General features: G+C 33.9%; 1 protein-coding gene and 1 non-coding gene across 10 annotated transcripts in view; both read left to right on the top strand.

The window, feature by feature from the left end:
• The window catches only part of LOC106876779 (uncharacterized), a 786,971-nt gene that overhangs the window by 160,064 nt on the left and 606,609 nt on the right, over nt 1-20,298 (top strand). For 8 of the 9 annotated variants that reach the window (XM_089364786.1, XM_089364787.1, XM_089364785.1 and 5 more), the window contains exon 2: nt 17,664-17,768. The gene's annotated coding sequence lies outside the window, so the exon portion shown is untranslated. Of the gene's footprint in view, nt 1-17,455; nt 17,477-17,663; nt 17,769-20,298 lie in introns of those variants that run through there. The other variant, XM_089364783.1, reaches the window with a different exon arrangement.
• On the top strand, nt 11,261-11,363 carry LOC128249730 (U6 spliceosomal RNA). The gene has a single exon (XR_016244712.1). It is a non-coding gene; the product is annotated as a U6 spliceosomal RNA (small nuclear RNA).

Below are 20,298 nucleotides of genomic sequence, written 5' to 3'. Positions count from 1 at the left end.
GAATTTGTTACCAGGCTTTGGTCAGGCTGGAGCTACAGTAAAGGATGCTTGTCCAAGATGGCCTGCCGTGATACTAAACCCAAAGCCTTGTTTTTAGGAAGCGAAATTCTTAATCGCACAGCCATGCCGGCGCCATACAGTATTTCTTTCGCTTTTTTATGGTCTGAATTAAATTTCCACCATGTTCATTTTGACTCTCATTCTTTCAGGGTCAACAAAATAAAGTACCGGTCAGATACTGGGGTCTGTTTAATAGAATTATTCCTTGCCCTAAGTTTCCACTCTTGTTAGTATATTAGGAACAGCCATTTACCCAAAGAAACTCCTAAAAATGCTCAAGTCGAATACTTTATTGTCTTATGAGCTACTGAAGGAGCCTCTAGATAGTTACTTGATCTGCTAGAAATAGCCAATAAATTTCTCTCAAATGATACACTGCCACCTTTAAGATGTAAGAAGGACTTTTGTTTCGGTAGTCTTATATGAACTATACCTGAGTATGCAGGGTGGCCACAGTTTTGTTGCTTCTGATCAGTGCTGGATTATCAATTAAACAAAATAAGCATGTGCTTAGGGGATCAAGGAAAGTAAGAGACCAGGGAAATGGTAAATGATTTACAGCACAAAAGAAATCACTTTAAATTTTGCTAAAATAATATTTGAATTAGTTTATATGATCAAAAATATAATTTCAAAATGTTTGTGATGTCATAGTGAAGATCTGATCAAAGACTTTGTAATTAAAATAAAGTAGGAGAAAACTTTTCAAATATAAATGAAGTGGAAGTACACAAAAATAAACATTATTTTCCATCTTACTGTTTAGTTTTGTTTCATTTTGAAAAATAAATTCGTTTTGTGGTTTATTATTCTTTATATTTTCAATTACACACACACACACACACACACATATATAAAGAGAGAGGTATATAGATAGATATATCATAATCATCATCACCATCATTTAACGTCTGCTTTCCGTGCTGGCATGGATTGGACGGTTTGACTGAGGACTGGCAAGCCAGGAAGCTGCACCAGGCTCCGATCTGATCTGGCAAGGTTTCTACAGTTGGATGTCCTTCCTAATGCCAACCACTATGAGAGTGTAGTGGGTGTTTTTTATGTGCTGCCAGCACGGGGGCTAGTCAGGCAGCACTGACATCAACCATGCTTGAATGGTGCTCTTGTTTTCATCATCATCATCATTTTAGCATCCACTTCTCCGTGCTTGCATGGGTTGGACAGAAATTATTGAGGCTGACATTTTTTTCTGTGGCTGGTTGCCCTACCTGCTTTCTGTCTTGTATCTCCATATAACTCATGTTTGGGCAGATCTTTAATTAAAGAATTAAAGATATTTTAACTATGAACATCTCACTGTTTTTTTTACTTTTTTCTAGACACAATGCGCTTAAAACTTCTGTATGTTATACCTACAAGTAATGGTGATTTTGGATATTTCCCTTATCTTATTCCACACATAACTAAGGAAGATATTTTGTTAATCTCTTTGTAGGCAACTGTTAGGGCCATCAGAAATCTTCTCTCTCTGTCTTCCCAGCTTCTTTCAGCTTACCAGTCACCACCAAGTGTTCAAAAATTTGTTTAGAATTACATTATGCAATGTAACATTTTAAGGAAAAGGGTTTGTTTTTTGAGCGATGTTTTCTTTTACTTTTAGTAAGTCAAGCATCATAGTAGATGCTCCCTTTTATGTTGCATTTTAACCCCAGGTCAGCCCTGGTCAAACATAATACCATCAAATGCTTTCCAAATATGACAGTGCAGTCTTTTCTGCCTTCTAAACAGCCTTTCTGGAACCAGACTAAACAAATATGTACTTTGAGGCAGATTTAGGTGCTATTTCTACTCGGTCAAGTGACTACAAAGTTTATCTCCTTCATTAGTGAGTTTTATTTTGTTTTTATTTTGCAAAATTACATTTTTGAAATCAATTTTTGTTTTTTTCAAATTTATTTACTTTTTATTCTAATGAATTTTTTATCAAATCAAAATATAGTCAATTGCTCATCACAACCAATTAATTGATTGTGCATTCCTTTCAGCATTAATCATACAAGTTGTTGATGTTTAACCCCAGGTTAATCCTAATGAAGATCTATGTTCAACAACATCCTAGCTCTGACCATCCCATGCCGTTTTTAAAGCAATGTCAGACTACATAATCTAATATGACTTGTCCTTATTTAAGATGATAAAGAGCAATTTGAGGGTGATTTGGCTACTAATTCCAGCATGCCAAACAACTATATAAAGGTTCCTTCATTGGCTTTTAATTATACAGGTGTTTTGTAGAGTGGTGCTGCTAAGCTACATACAAGATGAGTCAGCAATACAAGTTTGATAACCTGTTGCACTTCACTAACTTGTCATGTTTGCAATTAGCTCTACTTGTCCTTGATACCACATTGCATTAAGATGAATTCTTTGGTGGTGATTTAATGCCCCATTAAGCATTATGAGCCATTTTTTTTTCCTACATAGTGTTAATTATTACACCATTGTGAGCGCTGGTCTAAATGATAGAAAATCATAGAAATGGTTAGTTGGTGGTGGTGGATGCAGTGATGATGGTGGTTGTAAAATTTAAAATATCATTATCTTCAATTTTCATCATCATCATCATCATCGTCATCGTCATCACCAGCAGCAGTAGCAGCTATAGCTGCAGCTGCAATTGTACAAGTAACAACAAACCAAGTTTGAAGTCAGTTTCACAGCCGTGTCAAAGAAATGTGTATCAATTACTCGGTTTTGGATACAAGTATAGTCACGTGGTAAAGGAATTTACTTTGCAATCACTTACCATCAAGCTCAACGCCACTGAGATACAATATGAACAAATAAAATGTAGTCTACTCCAGATATCCTGGGATCAGCTTAAGTTGTATGATAACCAGAAGTTGTGCAGAAGCTTGTCAATAAGATTCTATTTCTCTTTGGGTTGTAAAATTAACTGTTGCTTTGTTCAACAATACCATCTAGTTCCCAGATACCCAAGGTAGGGTACATTGTACACTGTGTTGCAAGTATAGGGCTCAAGTAGATTAAGATTTCCGTTATTTTTTCTCATTCATCTCAAAGACCTTACAAGTGGTCATGGACATGTTCAGTCCTCCTCTGACTAAGACTTGAAAATAATTCATTTAACCTTTAGAACACTTAGGTGCATCATGGTGTCAAACGAGTTTTCTCCCCTGTAGTTGCAGGTGCATTGTGTCACATTGAGAAGAGAGAAGACTCGTACAGTGACATGATGTATCTACAACTTGCTAAAGGTTAAATCTAGCTTGCTATGTTTAAGATAAAAGCAAAAAATGTAGTCCAGTACATACTTTTATCACCATCATTACTTAACACATTATTTCCAATGCCTACATGTGTCAAACAGAATTTATCAAGGTAGATTTCATATAGCAAGACATCCTTCCTGTTGCCAACCTAGTTCATTATATTCCGAATTCAAATCGCACCGAAGCCCACTTTTGTGAGAAACTGAATCCAATTCATGATTTAACACCTCCATCCAATCCCTGCCAGCTTCTAGCAGAGTTCACTCAGCTATAAACATTTGGGTGAAATGTTTGGTTCAAGGATATCTTCCTCCATTATTTCAATTAGTCTTGGAGCCATGGGAACAGCTCTTCCTGGCTGACTATTCAATTAAAATAAAAAAGTTAATGATAACTTCAATTCTTATATTCACTTCAAAATTCCTTTCTATTTGTGTGAATGAAGTTTCGTTGGTTCTAGCAATGTTTCTGTAATTTAGATTGATCTCTACAATACAGCAGATGTGTTCTCTTTGTCTATCACAGTTGTCTGAGTTGACAACAAGGACATAGCATTCAATTAGTCATGATAACAACTGTTACCATTTTCCTATCATCAGTTATGTGTATAACAAATGATTCTTTTTCTAATTTTGGCATCAGGCCAGCAATTTCGAGGGGTGGGTGCAAGTCAGTTACATTGACCTCAGTACTTGACAGGCACCTGTTTTATTGACTCCAAAAGAACGAAAGTGCTTTTCATTGACATCAGAATATTTGAGCTCAACAGCCACATAATCTTGATGCTTATAAAGGAACCTGTGTATGGTTACTAATTAAACATAAAGAATACCAAATCTTCCTCAAATCACACTCAGCTCTCTGAAAAGAGGACAGCTGCCTCAGATAATATAGTTTCTGATACACAGAAAAATAGGGGCAATCCATGACGAGGGTGCTTTGTATTAATAGTGAATTTTCTTCATAAGGGGGCTAATCTTGAGTAACAAGTGCAGGGTTTAAACATTAATGTGCTATTTCTAACAGGAGTGTCATGGATGGATTGATTTGCTTATAAATATCCATAGAAAGCTTTAACTTAGGGTAGCTTTCAAAATTGTCAGGAGTGATTGACTGTGACTATTTTGGGACATTCTTTATGATATTCTTTAACCATAGGTTTACTCAGATCGAACTTTCTATGAACAATGACATTCCAACTATGGCCTTCCCATCTTATATCTAACCATAAAATATTGGGCTACATTCTCCAAAGTATCTTTACTTTATATGTGAAAGAAAATTTTATTATGTCTGCGATTTATCTATCAGTCTCTTTGGTTTGGCATTGTCTGTGCGTCATATGCATGTGAAAATATAAATAAACACATTGAGAACTGAAAACTGTCATAGAGTGGAATATATGTGCACTAATAAACATTATTGGTTAGATATTTGTCCATTACTGCACAGTTTCTCCAGTATGGAAAGTTACAATCCATGTAATTGAAAGTCTGCTGCAATGGGCAAGTAACTAACCTATGAAGCAGTTTAACACATATGCACGTGTCTTCTGTGGACACACACATGAACACATCTTATCACAAATATATGAAATGGGATTGGTGTATTCATTTTGTCATCTTACAGGTAACCAGTCATATATGCAAAAAGCAGAGGATTCATTCAGATTTCAATTCATATATAACTTTAATTAAATGGTTGGAGTTATCCCCCTTCATGTTTAACATTAATGAACATGGAAATGGCACAAATTTCACATCTCTTCGTTTCACTGACTCTAGAATTGGAAGCGCCATCTAAACAAATTCTTGCTGTGTTGCAAGAGAAACTTCTTATGCTTAACTGGAGATAAAAGTCTTCTGGTTGGGAGTGTAAAAATTGAGTAGGTTATCCAAAATCATTTTAAGTGTGATATATATAATTATAAATAATATTAAAAACTCTATTTATGAGTTTGTGTGTGAGCAAGTAAATGTGTATTTGCATGTATGAACATTCCACTTTAATTTCTAACCTTCTTAAAGAATACATATTTTATTGCTTTTTGTTTATGTGCTACACAATTTACAAATATCCTTTCCTAATGTTAAAATTGTAGACAAACCAGTCATTTGAAGGCTTCTGTTATAATATTGCAATGAAGTTTATTATTATTATAATTATCATTATTTTCCATTCTCTTATTCTCAAAAATCACTAGTTGGAATAAAAGAATGGCAAATTATTTAAAATGGAGAAAAAAAACTAAATATATAAATACACACACATATGTATATACATACATATATATATATATATATATACATACATACATACATTCATACAAATATGTATAAATATATGTACATACATACATACATACATACATACATACACACATATATATATATATATATGTGTGTATGTGTATAAAAATATAAATATGTATGTATGTGTGTATGAATGAAACTAAATTATATATAATATCACAGACAAAAATTAATGTATAAAATACATAGGCACAATAATGGTAATGTGATAGCAACAACAATGAGGACAACAACAATGACAGCAACAACAATAACAAAAACAACAACAATAGCAAAATACACCCTCATCAATATAAAAGTGCAAAAGAAAAAAAAAAGTAAGAAATAAAATTTAAGGAAGAATAATTTTTCTCTTAGAATTAAAGAAAAATATATACAAAAAGAAAAGCTCAGATACATTTAAAAAATATAATTTAGAATGTTTCATTATTAAAAATACAAAATTTCTTCGAAAACATTTCGACAGGCTTACATGTATCGAAATACAAACACAGAGATGCACAAACATATACATACATTTCTACAAGTATCTCTTGACACAGATACACAGATGGAAATAGACACACACATACACATATGCATACACAAGCACATACGCATACGCAAGCACATGCACACGCACACACAAACACAAGCACACGCATATAACAAATGATAAATGCCAGTAAAAAACATATTCCTTTGACTAAACACTCTGATGGTAAAAATTCAAATCAAATATAATTTTGTGCACAAAATAAACAAAAAATAATACAAAAGAAATACATAAATAAAATACACACGCACACACATATGCATGAGTGTGTGTATGTATATATATGTATATATGTGCGTGTGTGTGTGTGTGTGTGTGTGTATCTATGTATATATATTCATTCTTTCACTTGGCACCTGAACAATAAGTAATACTGGAGTGAACTTTGCCTTAGAACATAACAGCACATTGCATTCTTGTAAATATTCTTTTGGTCTTTCGTTATCAGTCTCTCTCTTTCTCTCATGCTTGTTCTGTGTGTGTGTGTGTGTGTGTGTGTGTGTGTGTGTGTGTGTGTGTGTGTGTGTGTGTGTGTGCATGCATATGTGCATATTTATACACATACACACACATGTGTATGCATATTCTGTATGCGTATGGTCTTTTTTCTCTCTTTGTCTCCTGCCCCCAAACACAGCCAAAAAAATATTTCATTTTGCTGTCTCCTTTCTACCTCTTATTGTATCATCTCCTCATCTCCTCCCGGTTTCAATTCCCTGCAAAGAAACACTATTATCACATCAACACCATCAAAAGAAACAACAACAGTAAGAATAGTGTGTGGGGGGGTGGGGGGGTGGGGTGAGTGTGTGTGTGTGTGTATATGTGTGTGTATGTGTGTAAAATCACAAGTAATGAAATAATAAAAATGTAGAAATTCCATCTCTGAAAAACAGAAATTACTACTACTTCCTCTGGGAGTTATTCATAGCAGTTCACAGCCTGAAAGTCTTCTGAAACCAACCAGCCAATTCATCTTTGTTGGAGCCCAGAATTTCTGCAAGAATGTCATCACTATTAGCCTGCCAATATCTTTCTATAATTGCTAACATAGACCTTCCAACACTGGTAAAAGACAGTTGGTGTCTAGTAACATTTCATTTCTCAGGTACCCAATCTTGGTCTTTACTTGACCCAGGACTTCAGCTCCATGAAAGAGATGAGCTGCAGAAAAAAATGTGTCTTGTATACAGAGATCACACAGGCTCACTATTCAGGAAAATCTGTAGATATGTAACTTCCATGTGTGCCTTCATATCAACAGCCATGGCATGCTAAGCCTGCCTTCTGGAGGAGACTGGCAACAGATGGACCACCTAACTAGTGGAAAGCATCCTTTCGACAGGAAACAGAAAAGTAGATGATCCAGTCTGGCCAAACATGGACTGAGACAAGTCACAATGGTCAGGTGGTAAGTTATTACAAAGGCAATGTAGGCCTTCACCACTTCTGCTCAATCTTCAATGGATAGTTTCTGTTCAGCCAATTTCTGTGTGGAGCTGACCACTTTTCTTGAAACTGCCAGTCTTCCATAAAAGATATATATATATATATATAAATACAAAACACTATTCTGTCCAGCATCCTGGAAGAAACTGTTATGGTTCAGATCCAATATAATCTCTAACTTGTGAAAACCTTACAGAAAAATATTACCAATAAAATCCAATATACTGACCAAAATCTCAAGGCACAAAATATTGAATTCCAATATTTATGAAGATTACTGTTACAGAGTATCAGGGCCAATTTCAGAATCAAATTTCTTTAATTTAATTTTTCATAGTTAACTAATCTCACAGAAATAATAAATGTTACCCATAGATCTTGGCTTCTTCCTCTCTTTCCCTCATCAGGTTTGTATATCTTTTCAACGTTATAGGTACTGCTCTTCTCCTTTGACTGAAAAAGGCGAGGGGCAAGTTTAGCCTAGTGAGATTTGAACTTTGAATTTGAAGTAGTGAAAGTGAATGCTGTAAAGTAATCTTTATTCTGTTACTTTTCTATTTAGACTAATTTCTTTGTCCTTATTTAAAAAGTAAATCCATTGTACATGTTGTAGATATTGTTGACATGTTTTGTAACCATGACCCACCTGTTTTATTCTCTCATATTCTGAATATAACACAAGCTGGTCATCGTTGGAATGCCATTCATTGCAGGTGTATTCAATGTGATTGTCTGCTATTCAGGTCATTGTCATCACCATAATGATGACAATCTGACTAAGAAAGCATATAACTGGGCTGAATGGTGTTCCAAGTAGATTTTCATAAAAGATCAAAAGATTCAAAATCTTGATAATCTATTTGGTAATCCTATACTGCCATGTAAGTGCTCTTCAAAGTAAGTGTAAGTATATTTACATACTCAAAATGGATTATTTCATCCGCAGAATAGTAAGACTAAAATAAATAGGGAAGTAATTGCCAGCACAATTTTTAGAAGCCACAGTAACTAAATGAAACTCGATACATGTAGAGCTAACACAGACATTGTTAAACCATGCTTAAATCAAACAAATGAAGGCAAATGGGACAACACAAAATCAAAATGACTTTATTTTTTTTGCTTTATTTTGCTTCTTTTCTTTTTGTTTGTTAAATTGGTTGAGACAACAAAGTTTTGAAATTAATTGAAATTGGAAATAGGTATTATGGTGAAAGTAAAAATAGTCTACAATGGCAGTATTTGTAATCAAGCTGAGAGCTTTCATGTAGATGCTTAAATCCTCTTTATTGAAGAGGGAACTACTTGAGGCAAGTGTCCTATCTACTTTTTCTTTGCCTAATTTAGATAAATCTAATCTTCTTCACTAGTCTTAAAAGTTAATAATATTCATCTTCCTTCATAAATTTTCTCTTTTTTCTTTTGTTTTTCTTTCTTCTTTCCTTGCAAGTAATGAGTTATTTGTTGTTTTGTTTATACGTATATTATCAATAAGTTCGATAATGAAGTGGAGTAGATGAGCTCTTTGCATCACTTGACATAAATTTATGGATTAGTGGAAGTAGTTGTCGCAACAGTAACAGTGACTGAGTTGCCATTTTGTATTAATGGTAGTCAGCGCCAGACAGAAATGATTTAAATCTCATCAAACAAAACAATTCAAAAAATATTATCTATAAAAGATATATTTTAATATGGATATAAAGTTTCAGCAATCATGTTGTTGTTTGTGTTAACACCAGTACAGCCTTAAACATAGCAGATTTATGATCAAAGGAGATTTGATCAGGATAATTCCATCCTTCATGTGTTGGGATTTGTTTATTTATCTAGGACTCCATCATCCAATGTTTCCCTCCCTTTTCTAAGTTGAATAGGGTGTAATTCAGTTTTGCTTTTGTCGTTGTTTAACTCTAAGACAAACCTTAATGAGCTGTGCTATGATCAAGAGTATTCCAACCTGGACCATCCCTTTTCGGTCAAGCTACAGCACATTCAAGATTACATTTGCTCATACTCTCTCTCTTTTACTCTTTTACTTGTTTCAGTCATTTGACTGTGGCCATGCTGGGGCACCGCCTTTAGTCAAGCATATCAACCCCCGGGACTTATTCTTTGTAAGCCTAGTACTTATTCTATCGGTGTCTTTTTGCTGAACAGCTAAGTTACAGGAACGTAAACACACCAGCATTGGTTGTCAAGCGATGATGGGGGGAACAAACACAAACACACAAACATATACACACACATACACATATATATATATACATATATACGACGGGCTTCTTTCAGTTTCCATCTACCAAACCCACTCACAAGGCTTTGGTCGGCCCGAAGCTATAGTAGAAGACACTTGCCCAGGGTGCCATGCAGTGGGACTGAACCCGGAACCATGTGGCTGGTAAGCAAGCTACTTACTATACAGCCACTCCTGCGATTTTTTTTGGGGGTGGGGGAGTTCTAAGCATTGAAAGTGGTAAGCATTTTGTCTGCTTTGGTACGGAATCTGTCAGCTTACTACTTTACTGCTAGTTATAGACTCTCCTCGTTGAGGATGATGTGTGAGTGCTCAGTTTTTTTTGCTGAAGATCTGCACAAATGATTTGTTTATAATGATCAAATGTTCATGCCACACATTAGCTCACTCGCTCCATTAATTGATGGTATCTGAACAGGTGTATCTTGCATCAGATGTTGAAGCAATTGCAGGGCAATGTGAAATGAAGTGTTTTGCTCAAGAACACAATGCACCACCCAGTCTAGGAATTGAAATCACGATCGCTGGATCGCGAGTGCAACACCCTAACCACCAAGCCATGTGCCCTCTTTTAGTACTCCTAGTAGTAGTACAACTATTAATAATTTAGACGCAGAGCAAATTTGAACTGAGTTGGTCAATTACATTGATCTGGTAATTGACTGATACAGAAGCTAGTTGTGGTATATTCTAAGAAAGATTTGGCAGTTGTGTTTCGGTATTTCGCAGGTTGAGCATCGATCTGGTACCGGACAAGGATTCTGGATTATTTCGTGTTATATTTACTTTACTTTACATGAGTACAATCTAATGTTAACTTTCAAGTCTTTCTCAATTATCTCCCTTTAGTCTGTAAATATTTAGAATGGTGAATTTGTTAACTTTGGCTTGTATTAGATAAGGATAAACCATTTATTATCGTTAGTAAATTTTCTACAGCTACCTTTACATGCCATGACTACCATTAGGATTGATCAGGTACCGGACATGGATTCTGGATTATTTTTCCGTTTTTTTTTTTGCATAATTTTTGAGAGTGGTAGGGGTTTGTTTTTAGTATTCCCTTTTGTAAGAACAGTCAAGTTATTTCAGATATTCTAATTTTAAAAGTCATCTCCAACTCATCGTTGAGAGGACGTTGGTGTTGACTTGGCAGAAGTTTGCACTCTCTGAGTGCTCCTGTTTATTTTTGTGTCTTGAACTTCTATTGCTCTCTTTTACTAAACCACTAGGTTACAGGGATGTGAACAAACCAACACCAGCTGTCAAGCAGCCTGAGGGACAAACACAAAAATGCATGCACACATACATACATTCATACTTACATACATACAAAGATATATACATACATACATATTTATACACACACACACAAGCATATATGGCAGTAGATGTGTGAGCTACAGTTATACATATTCTAAAATATCAACAATACAGAGAAGACTAGCATGGCCCCTGTGCTAGAATGATACTCAGATTCATGTTGGGGCCATGCTGGGGCATACGGTAGGGCTCCAGCAGGACTGCAGTCTAATGACTGAAACAAGTAAAAAATTTAAAAAATGGTAAAGCATGTACATATAATGAATGGGCTTCTGTATGTATTTTCATCTACCAAATTCTTTCATAAGGCATTGGTCAGTTAGGGTCTATTGTAGCAGACATGTGTCCAAGGTGCCATATGGTGGGATTGAACCCAAAATCATATGGTTGTGAATCAAGCTTTTTAACCACACAACCATAACTTTTATAATTTTTAATAATACTTTTGTTTATAAATTTTCCTTCAAAAATATAGAAAATGAAAGAAATAATAATAATAATAATAATAATAATAATAATAATAATAATAATAATAATAATAATATGATATTACATGTCTTAATGTAATTTTTGACTATTTTTCAATAGAGAAAAGAAACTATACATTCAGAGCCTTGTTGTATTTGAGTAGATGCAGACTGTTGTTAGTATGTGATGCAGTAAACAAGCTTCTAAACAGCCAATGCTAACATAGAAAGAAAGGATAAAAGCAAGAAATAAGACATTAAGACAAGATCTCTCCTGTATAATTGAAGCTGATGTATCTGATTTTTCTGATTACTTTCAGAAACATTTAAAGTGCCTCAATACATGTTACTTGTTTGTCTGTTGATTTTTTTTCTTTTCTTTTTCTATTTCTTTTATTTTGAAACTAGTATCGAGTTAGTTAATTTGAGAATATACACATGTAGAGGAGTAAATATATATATATATATATATATATATATATATATATATATAATATATGTGCATGCGTGTGTGTGTCTGTGTGTGTGCATGTGTGTGTGTTCATATGTATTTTTGTATATTTGCATCATGTATGTTTTTGAGTGTGTGTGTGTGTGTGTGTGTGTGTGTGTGGCGCTTTGATATATAAGAAACCCTGCACTCAAGTTCCTCTGTTGCAAATGAACCTTACAATGATGTGTGATGCAGCTGCACAGGAAATCTCAATTACTGAAATGATAGACACACACACGTGCACACCTGTTTATATGCATATACATATATATATATATATATATATATATATATGTGTGTGTGTGTGCGTGTATGTGTGTAAGTATGCATGTATATATATATATATATAGATATATACATATGTGTTATATATATATATGTGTATATGTGCATGTGTTTTCTATTTTCTCGATAATTATTTCAGTCTGCAAAGTTCATTTAAACATTTGTTTTGTTTTTTGCTTTACTTTTCCACTTTTATACACAATTTGCTTTGCACGCATATATACATGTATCTGTGTGTGTGTATACACACACACATACACGTATGTGTATATATTTATATGTACATGATATTTTATATATATAAATATATATATATATATATATATATATATATATATATATATATATATATATATATATATATATATATATATATATATATACACATATGTGATGTTATTTTGTTGTTTTATTCTCCTCTTTCTTATCCTCTCTCTCTCTATCTCTTTCTTATTTTTCTAAATTCTTCCTTTTCGTTGTGTTTTTCTTTTCCTTTTTACCAATTCCGTTGTTACTGTTATTGTTGCTGTTGTTGTTGTTTTATAGTTATTGTTGTTATTGTTGCTCTTGATTAAATTAACTATCAGTCTGGAGATTACCATCAGAGACTTAAAGAATTTTTGTTTTCATTATATGGTGGGCTTGTGTGTGTGTGTGTGTGTGTGTGCATGTATGTGTGTGTATGTGTGTCTCTCCACGTTAATGCCTGTACTACAGTGATTATATAAATATATACATATATATAAATATATGTGTGTGTATATATATATATATATATATATATATATATATGTACATACGTATGTATGTGTAGATATATATATGCATGTATGTATATTATGTGCATATGTGCGCGTGTGTGTGTGTGTGTGTGTGTGCGCTTTACTTTTTTGTCTCTTAGTATTTTTACTTTTTTTTTTTTATATGACAAGCAAATAAATGTCTATCTTGGAGATAGAAGAATCAGTTCTGTGATTAATTTCTCAGTCTAATAATCAATCTGTCTACATTGCTTAATTACTGATGTTCATTGTTATAGTCATTGTTGTTAATGTTTGAGTTTGTGTTAGTTGTTGTTATTGTTGTTGTAGTGATTTGTGTTATACTTTTAATTGAGTGGCACAATGAATGAGATATTTAAACTATTGTGCCATTGACTGCTGACCAGACTAGACCAGACTAAATAGTCATGAGTTCAAGCCTTAGAACTTTCATTTCCTGAATGACTAGGTGAGACAGGCACTGGTGTGGCTGTGTGCTAAGAAGTTTTGTTTCCCAGTCACCTGGTAATGGGTTCAGTCCCACTGTGTGACACCTTAAGCAATGTTTTTAGTATAGCCCCGTGCTGATCAAAGCCTTGTGAGTAGATCTGATTGAGGGAAACTGAGCAGAGCCCGCTGTATATGCAGGTCAACTTTGCCTTTCATCCTTTCAGGGTTGATTAAATGAGTACCAAAAACGCACTGGGGGTGATGTAATTGACTCAATCCCTTTGACTGCCCTTGTTTGTCCCCTCTATGTTTAGCACCCTGCAAGCAATATAGAAATAAGTATTTCCTTTAAGGCTGGTTTTCAAAGAAGACTTAAAACACAGGACACTACTAGTATGATGGTATGATTTCATATATAACTATTAAATCTTTCTACTAAAGGTACAAGGCCTGAAATTTGGGGAGAGGGGACTAATCGATTACATTGACCCTAGTGTTTCGTCCCTGAAAGGCAAAGTCGGCCTTGGTGGAATTTGAACTCAGAACATAAAGACAGACGATGTGCCACTAATCATTTCAACCAGTGTGCTAATGATTCTGCCAGCTCATTACCTTATATATAACCATTAATAGGGTGTCAAAACGAGGGGACATATACATATTGACACAAATGCACATATACATACACATGACAGGCTTCTTTCAGTTTCCTTTTTACTGTTATGATGGTGGTGGTGGTAGGTGTGGTGGTGATGGTAGTGGTGGTTGGAATGTTGTTGTTGTTGGTGGGAGTGTTGGAAAGACAATGGTTGCATGCTTGTATGTTACCAAATTACCACATTACCAACACAGTAATGACCACCACAACTGCCACCTCCATTACCATCATTACGCAGTCACAATTATTATCTTCTTCGAAAGGTTGTTTTCTAGTACCTTACCATTTCCATATTTTTTACTTCCACATCACTCCCACCAATTAAGCCTACCATATTTCTACCCTTTCATGTTTTGGCTAGTCTACATTACTCTGTAAGGAGCATTGAACCAGTAACCTAGTTTCTCAAGAACATATAGCTCTCCTGGATGGAACACCACTCCTTTGTAGATCTAATCATTTCTCCACCTGAGTGGTCTGGAACAATGTAAAATGAAGTGTTATGCTTAAAAGCACAACATATTGCCCAGTCCTGGAATCAAAACCACAATCTTATGACCATGATTTCAACACTCTGACCACTACGTCATGCACCTCCACCCACAAAATGTTATACCACAAATTCCCCATCCATTACCCCCATACCGTTTTCTTCCCATATTTCCAATCTTCTTCCTGTCATTTTAGTTTTATTACATTTAAAATTTCATCTTTTTTATATCTAATTTTGCATTATTTTATTCTATTCTTTGTTTTATATATATTTCCACTTTTCTATATTTTACATATTTTTTTCATCTGTTTTATATTTTTCTTTGTTCTTTTCATCTTTTTTCTTCTGTATTCCTTTTTCAAGTTCTGTTTCAAAATCAATTTTAGTATTGCAGTTCAATATCGTTTACACAATTTAGTATTTATGATAAGATAATGGTGAAGAAACGATAGAGTGGTACTGGGAATGTAACAAATACATTTATGGCAGTGAAACAGTAGAATTTCAAAGACACAATTGATGGTCTACATTAGTTTAGAAAATATATATTTATGTGTACATGGTGTTTAGAAAATATATTTGGAAAATAACTGAACATAAATAAATAACAAAATTAGATAAGATAGTTTGTTTTGAGAATAAGAAGTGAACAAATGTCTGTTGTTTTTCAACAAAGGTCCTTCATCTAATGAAGGGCTCCTGCATGGAACTACAGATTTCTCCTCTTTCTCATAGCAAACTAAATCATTTTATTTTGTGAACTGTTTGCATTTATGGTACATTACATCTTTTTAGTACCATTGTTGGAATCTGAAGGAATTACAGAATCAAGGAGATTAGATATGCTGTGAAGAGAAGGAGTTTTGAGCTGTGGAGGTTACAAGTTTCGTTGTTTATGGTAGAACATTAGGGGCATAGCAACTTACTGAAGGAGAAATTTTTGGCACATAAAACTTATAGAATTCATGCTTTATTTTTCATGGAACTTTGTAAAATGATGTGTGTATGTGTATGTGTGTGTGTGTGTGTGTGTGTGTGTGAGAGAGAGAGAGAGATGGAAATTTATTTATAAAAAAATATGTTAAATGGTACCAGTTTGTAACCAACTGCTAGGTTTCAAATCATTGAAAGCAATAACAAATGACCGAGACATTTGTCATTATGCCGTGCTTGAGAAGAACACTCATCAAGCCAAGTGAAATCATAGCTGTGGCAGATACTGGTGTCATGCAACTGGCACCTGTGCTGGTGGCACGTAAAAGGCACCCATTACACTCTCAGAGTGGTTGGTATAAGGAAGGGCATCCAGCTGTAGATACTTTGTCAAATCTGACTGGAACCTGGTGTAGCTCTCCAGCTTACCAGCCCTGGTGAAACCGTCCAACCCATGGCAGTATGGACAATGGACATTAAATGTGATGATGATAATGTTTGAGATATAATAGAAAATGGTAAAAAACTTAATTTAAGGACTTTATGATACAAGGTTTGATTTCCACATTATTTTAGATTTGTGAAGGTGATATATATAAATCAAAGACTGACAGAAAAGGCAGTGACTCTTAATGGTGTGAGGTTTGGTGAGTCACTGTTCTGTAGAGTCATGCAGACGTTGCTTTTGTTGTTATTTCACTCTGTGTCAGACCTGATTGAATAAAGTTTCAAGTAAAGGAATTCCAGCCATGACTACTCTGTCAATCATTCTGGTATAGTCCACTTAGGACTCTATTACCTGGTGTGTTGTTCTTTTTGAAGAAAGTGGTAGGGTACAATTCTCAGTGTAATTAAAAAAAAGATCATTTCCAGGGTTGATAAAAGGATGAGAGGCAAAATTGACCTCTGTAGAATTTGAACTCAGAACAAGAAGAGGGACAAACTGCCGCTAAGCATTCTTGTCCAATGTGCTAACAATTCCACCAGCTCACTGCCTTAAAAATAACAACAATAATAATCCTTTCTACTAAAGCACAAGGCCTGAAATTTGGGAGGAGGGTGGGGCTAGTCAATTGCTTCAACCCCAGTGTTTCACTGGTACTTTAATTTATCAACACCCAAAAGGATGAAAAGCAAAGTCAACCTTGATGGAATTTGAACTCAGAATGTAAAGATGGACGAAATGCCACAAAGAATTTTGCTCAGCGTGCAAACAATTCTGACAGCTTGCTGCCTTTATAAAGATAATGATCCTTTCTATTATAGGAACAAGGCCTGAAATTTAGTGGAAGGTGACTAGTCAATTAACTCAAACCAATGCTTCACTGTTACTTATTTCATTGACCCTGAAAAGATAAAAGGCAAAGTAGACCTCAGCAGGGTTTGAACTCACAACATAAAAACTGACATAATCTTGCTGAGAATTTTTCGCAGCATGCTAACAATTCAGCCAGCTTACCACCTTAACAATGCTAACAATAATTTTGTCTACTTTAAGCTCAAGGCCCGAAATTTTTGGGGAGGGGGCCAATTGATTAGATCAACTCCAATAATGCAGCTAGTACCTAATTTATTAACCCTGAAAGAATGAAAGACAAAATCTACTTTGGAGGAATTTTAATTCAGAATATAAAAATTGACAAAAATGCTGTTGAGCATTTTACCCAGCATGCCAATGATTCTGCCTAAATAACGATAATAATAATGATTATCAATTTGATGTGGTTGCCATGTTGAACAGGTTAAGTGAGTATGCAAAAGATCACTTAACAGCTCATTTAACAGATTTTACTGAATTTATAGTGCATGTGGTATTGAAATTAGTCTGTTTAGTAACAATAACATTGACAACAATACAAAATGAAAAATAAGAATATTTGGGGAAAATTCAGTACAAAATTTTAACAGGAAATTTATCTTTTTTTAATTACAGCAAAAAATCTTGTTTTTTTGGAAATTTGACAAAATTATCTCGGATAAGAAAAGCAATCAGAAGAAATAGGGAAATTACAAATCTGAATAATCAGCGCAAGAAAAGGTAGGAAAAGAATTCGTTTTCTTATTGTATTTGTAATTTTATTGATATTTATACTTATTTACCTTTTAAAAGACAAGAAATTTACTTTCTCTCTTCTCACCTTGTTTTTCTAAACCAAACGAAAAATTAAAAAAACAGCTTCTACAAAATACTTTCAACAAAAGAAGTTTCTGCAATATATATATATATATATATATATATATATATATATATATATATATATATATATAGTTAATAAAAAAAGCATATATCAGAAAGAAGCACACTCTAAAAATATAGAGCAGTAATTATTACGAAATTTTATATCTTGGACATAGAGTTACCCAAGGTTTCACACCCACAAAATTAAAGCCTTGTTGACAGTTCGTCAGACTCTATATGAATACAAAGTTTTTAAATATTTACATCGCAGACATCAGAAAATGTTCAGAATTCAAAGAATACGAAAAAAAAAAAAACGTTGATGAGTATGGATTATTTACCCTTAAACAGAGGGAGAAGAAAAAAAACAGAAAAGAAAATATATATCTGTGAAGTGCTTATCGTTAGGAAAAGCATTCAGCTGTAAAAACCATGCGTAAACAGACAGTGGAGTTTGGATACAGTCTGTTGTCTTGCCAACTCTTGTCAAACCATCTAACCCATGCCAGCATGGAAAACAGACGTTTAAATGATGATGAGGATGATGATGACGATGATTAATTTCATATAGAGTCTGACGAGCTGTCCACAAAGCTTTAGCTTTGTGAGTGCAATACCTTGGGTAACTTTATGTCCAAGATATAAAATCCTGTTGTAATAAATATATATATATATTATAACCACATGTGAATTGTTGGTGATTTTTTTTCCACCGTCTTCCTTTTCTTTTGAACTTTCCTCTGTCTCCTGTTTCTGAAGAAGAGCTTTGCTCAAAACGTAAAACCACCTTTCTTTCCTTCCTCGAGCATCTGTTAATACTTTACATGTACCACATCTTCACATTGTTGCTTTTTTGTGTTTGTTCTTCGTTTTTTGGGGATTTACTATATATATATATATATATATATATATATATATATATATATATATACATACACACACACACATATATATATATATGAAAGTAAAATATTTATGCAATCTATTTCACCTAATGTTTACGGAAAATTGTTAAAGTCTGTTTACATTTAGGATGTAAATATATACTCATTGAGAAATATGTATATAAGTTTCTTTTATAAGGATTGTATGTCATATGTGAATCCAGGTATAAGTAATAGCACCATAATATATAGGATTAAAAAAAGCTCTGGGATTGGTAAAATGGCAGAAAGCTCCTTGCAAGACTTGAATTACATAAGGACTTGAATTACATAGGCAGAAAACCACTTACAGGACTTGAATTACATATCTTGAATTACAACCTCGGCTGTCATATTGCTAATACACTGAAGTAATTCTCTGATGTTCGAACATCCAACTTGGATGCTTTAATCTTACAATTGAAAAAAATAAAGCCAATTAATCATCATCGTCATCGTTGTCATCATTATCATCCTCCTCATCATTTAATGTCTGTTTACCATGATGGCATGGGTTGGATGGTTCGACAAGAGCTGGCAAGCCAGAGGACTGCAACAGGCTCCACTGTCTGTTTTCGCATGGTTTTTACAGCTGAATGCCCTTCCTAATGATAAGCACTTTACAGAGTGGACTGGGTGTTTCCCATGTGGCACCAGCATGGTATGGTTTCTATGGTTGGATGCCCTTCTTAATGTCAACCACTTTACAGAGTGTACTGTGTGCTTTGTACATGCAGCATCACTGCTGCTTTAATTAATCTATTATTAGCAATGAATTTCAAATGTAAGTCCAGTTGGGTTTTTATGCAGTTTGAGCTATCATTGACAACTGAATTTACATTTAAGATTGGTTGTTAGAGACAATTAAAATGCTCATTAAGGAAGATTTTCCAAGATCCACTCTACCAGATCCACTCACAAGGCTTTGGTTGGCCTGAAGCTATAGTAGAAAACACTTATCCAAGATGCCACACACAGAAGGACTGAACTTGAAACCATGTGGTTGGGAAGCAAGCTTCTTACCACACAGCCATGCCTGCACCTATATATATATATACATATATATATATATATATATATATATATATATATATATATATATATATATATATATATATATATATATATATATATATATATATATATATATATATATATATATATATATATATATATATATATACATATTTGTTTTGCAAGATTTTTTATGTGAAATCGTGTGTTGAAACAGATGTTGTTGTACTTGGGGATGGTCATATTGCCAGTTTAGCCAATAAAAACACACGCACTGTATATTTGGTGTTAATTTTTTTTTTTTTTTTTTTTTTTTCTTCTTTTTTTTCAGCTTTATATTACATTAATCTTAATCTTAATCTTATTTCGGCCAGAGTTCTTTCGTCATACTTCTGTGACCTCATCAGTGGTCCTTTGTTTCCTTCTTTCTTATGTGTGTCTCACCTTGCTAA

This window comes from Octopus bimaculoides, chromosome 16 (genome assembly GCF_046866305.1).
Source record: "Octopus bimaculoides isolate indiv1 chromosome 16, ASM4686630v1, whole genome shotgun sequence".
NCBI lineage: Eukaryota > Metazoa > Mollusca > Cephalopoda > Octopoda > Octopodidae > Octopus > Octopus bimaculoides.
This window is presented reverse-complemented; position numbering and strand designations above follow the sequence as displayed.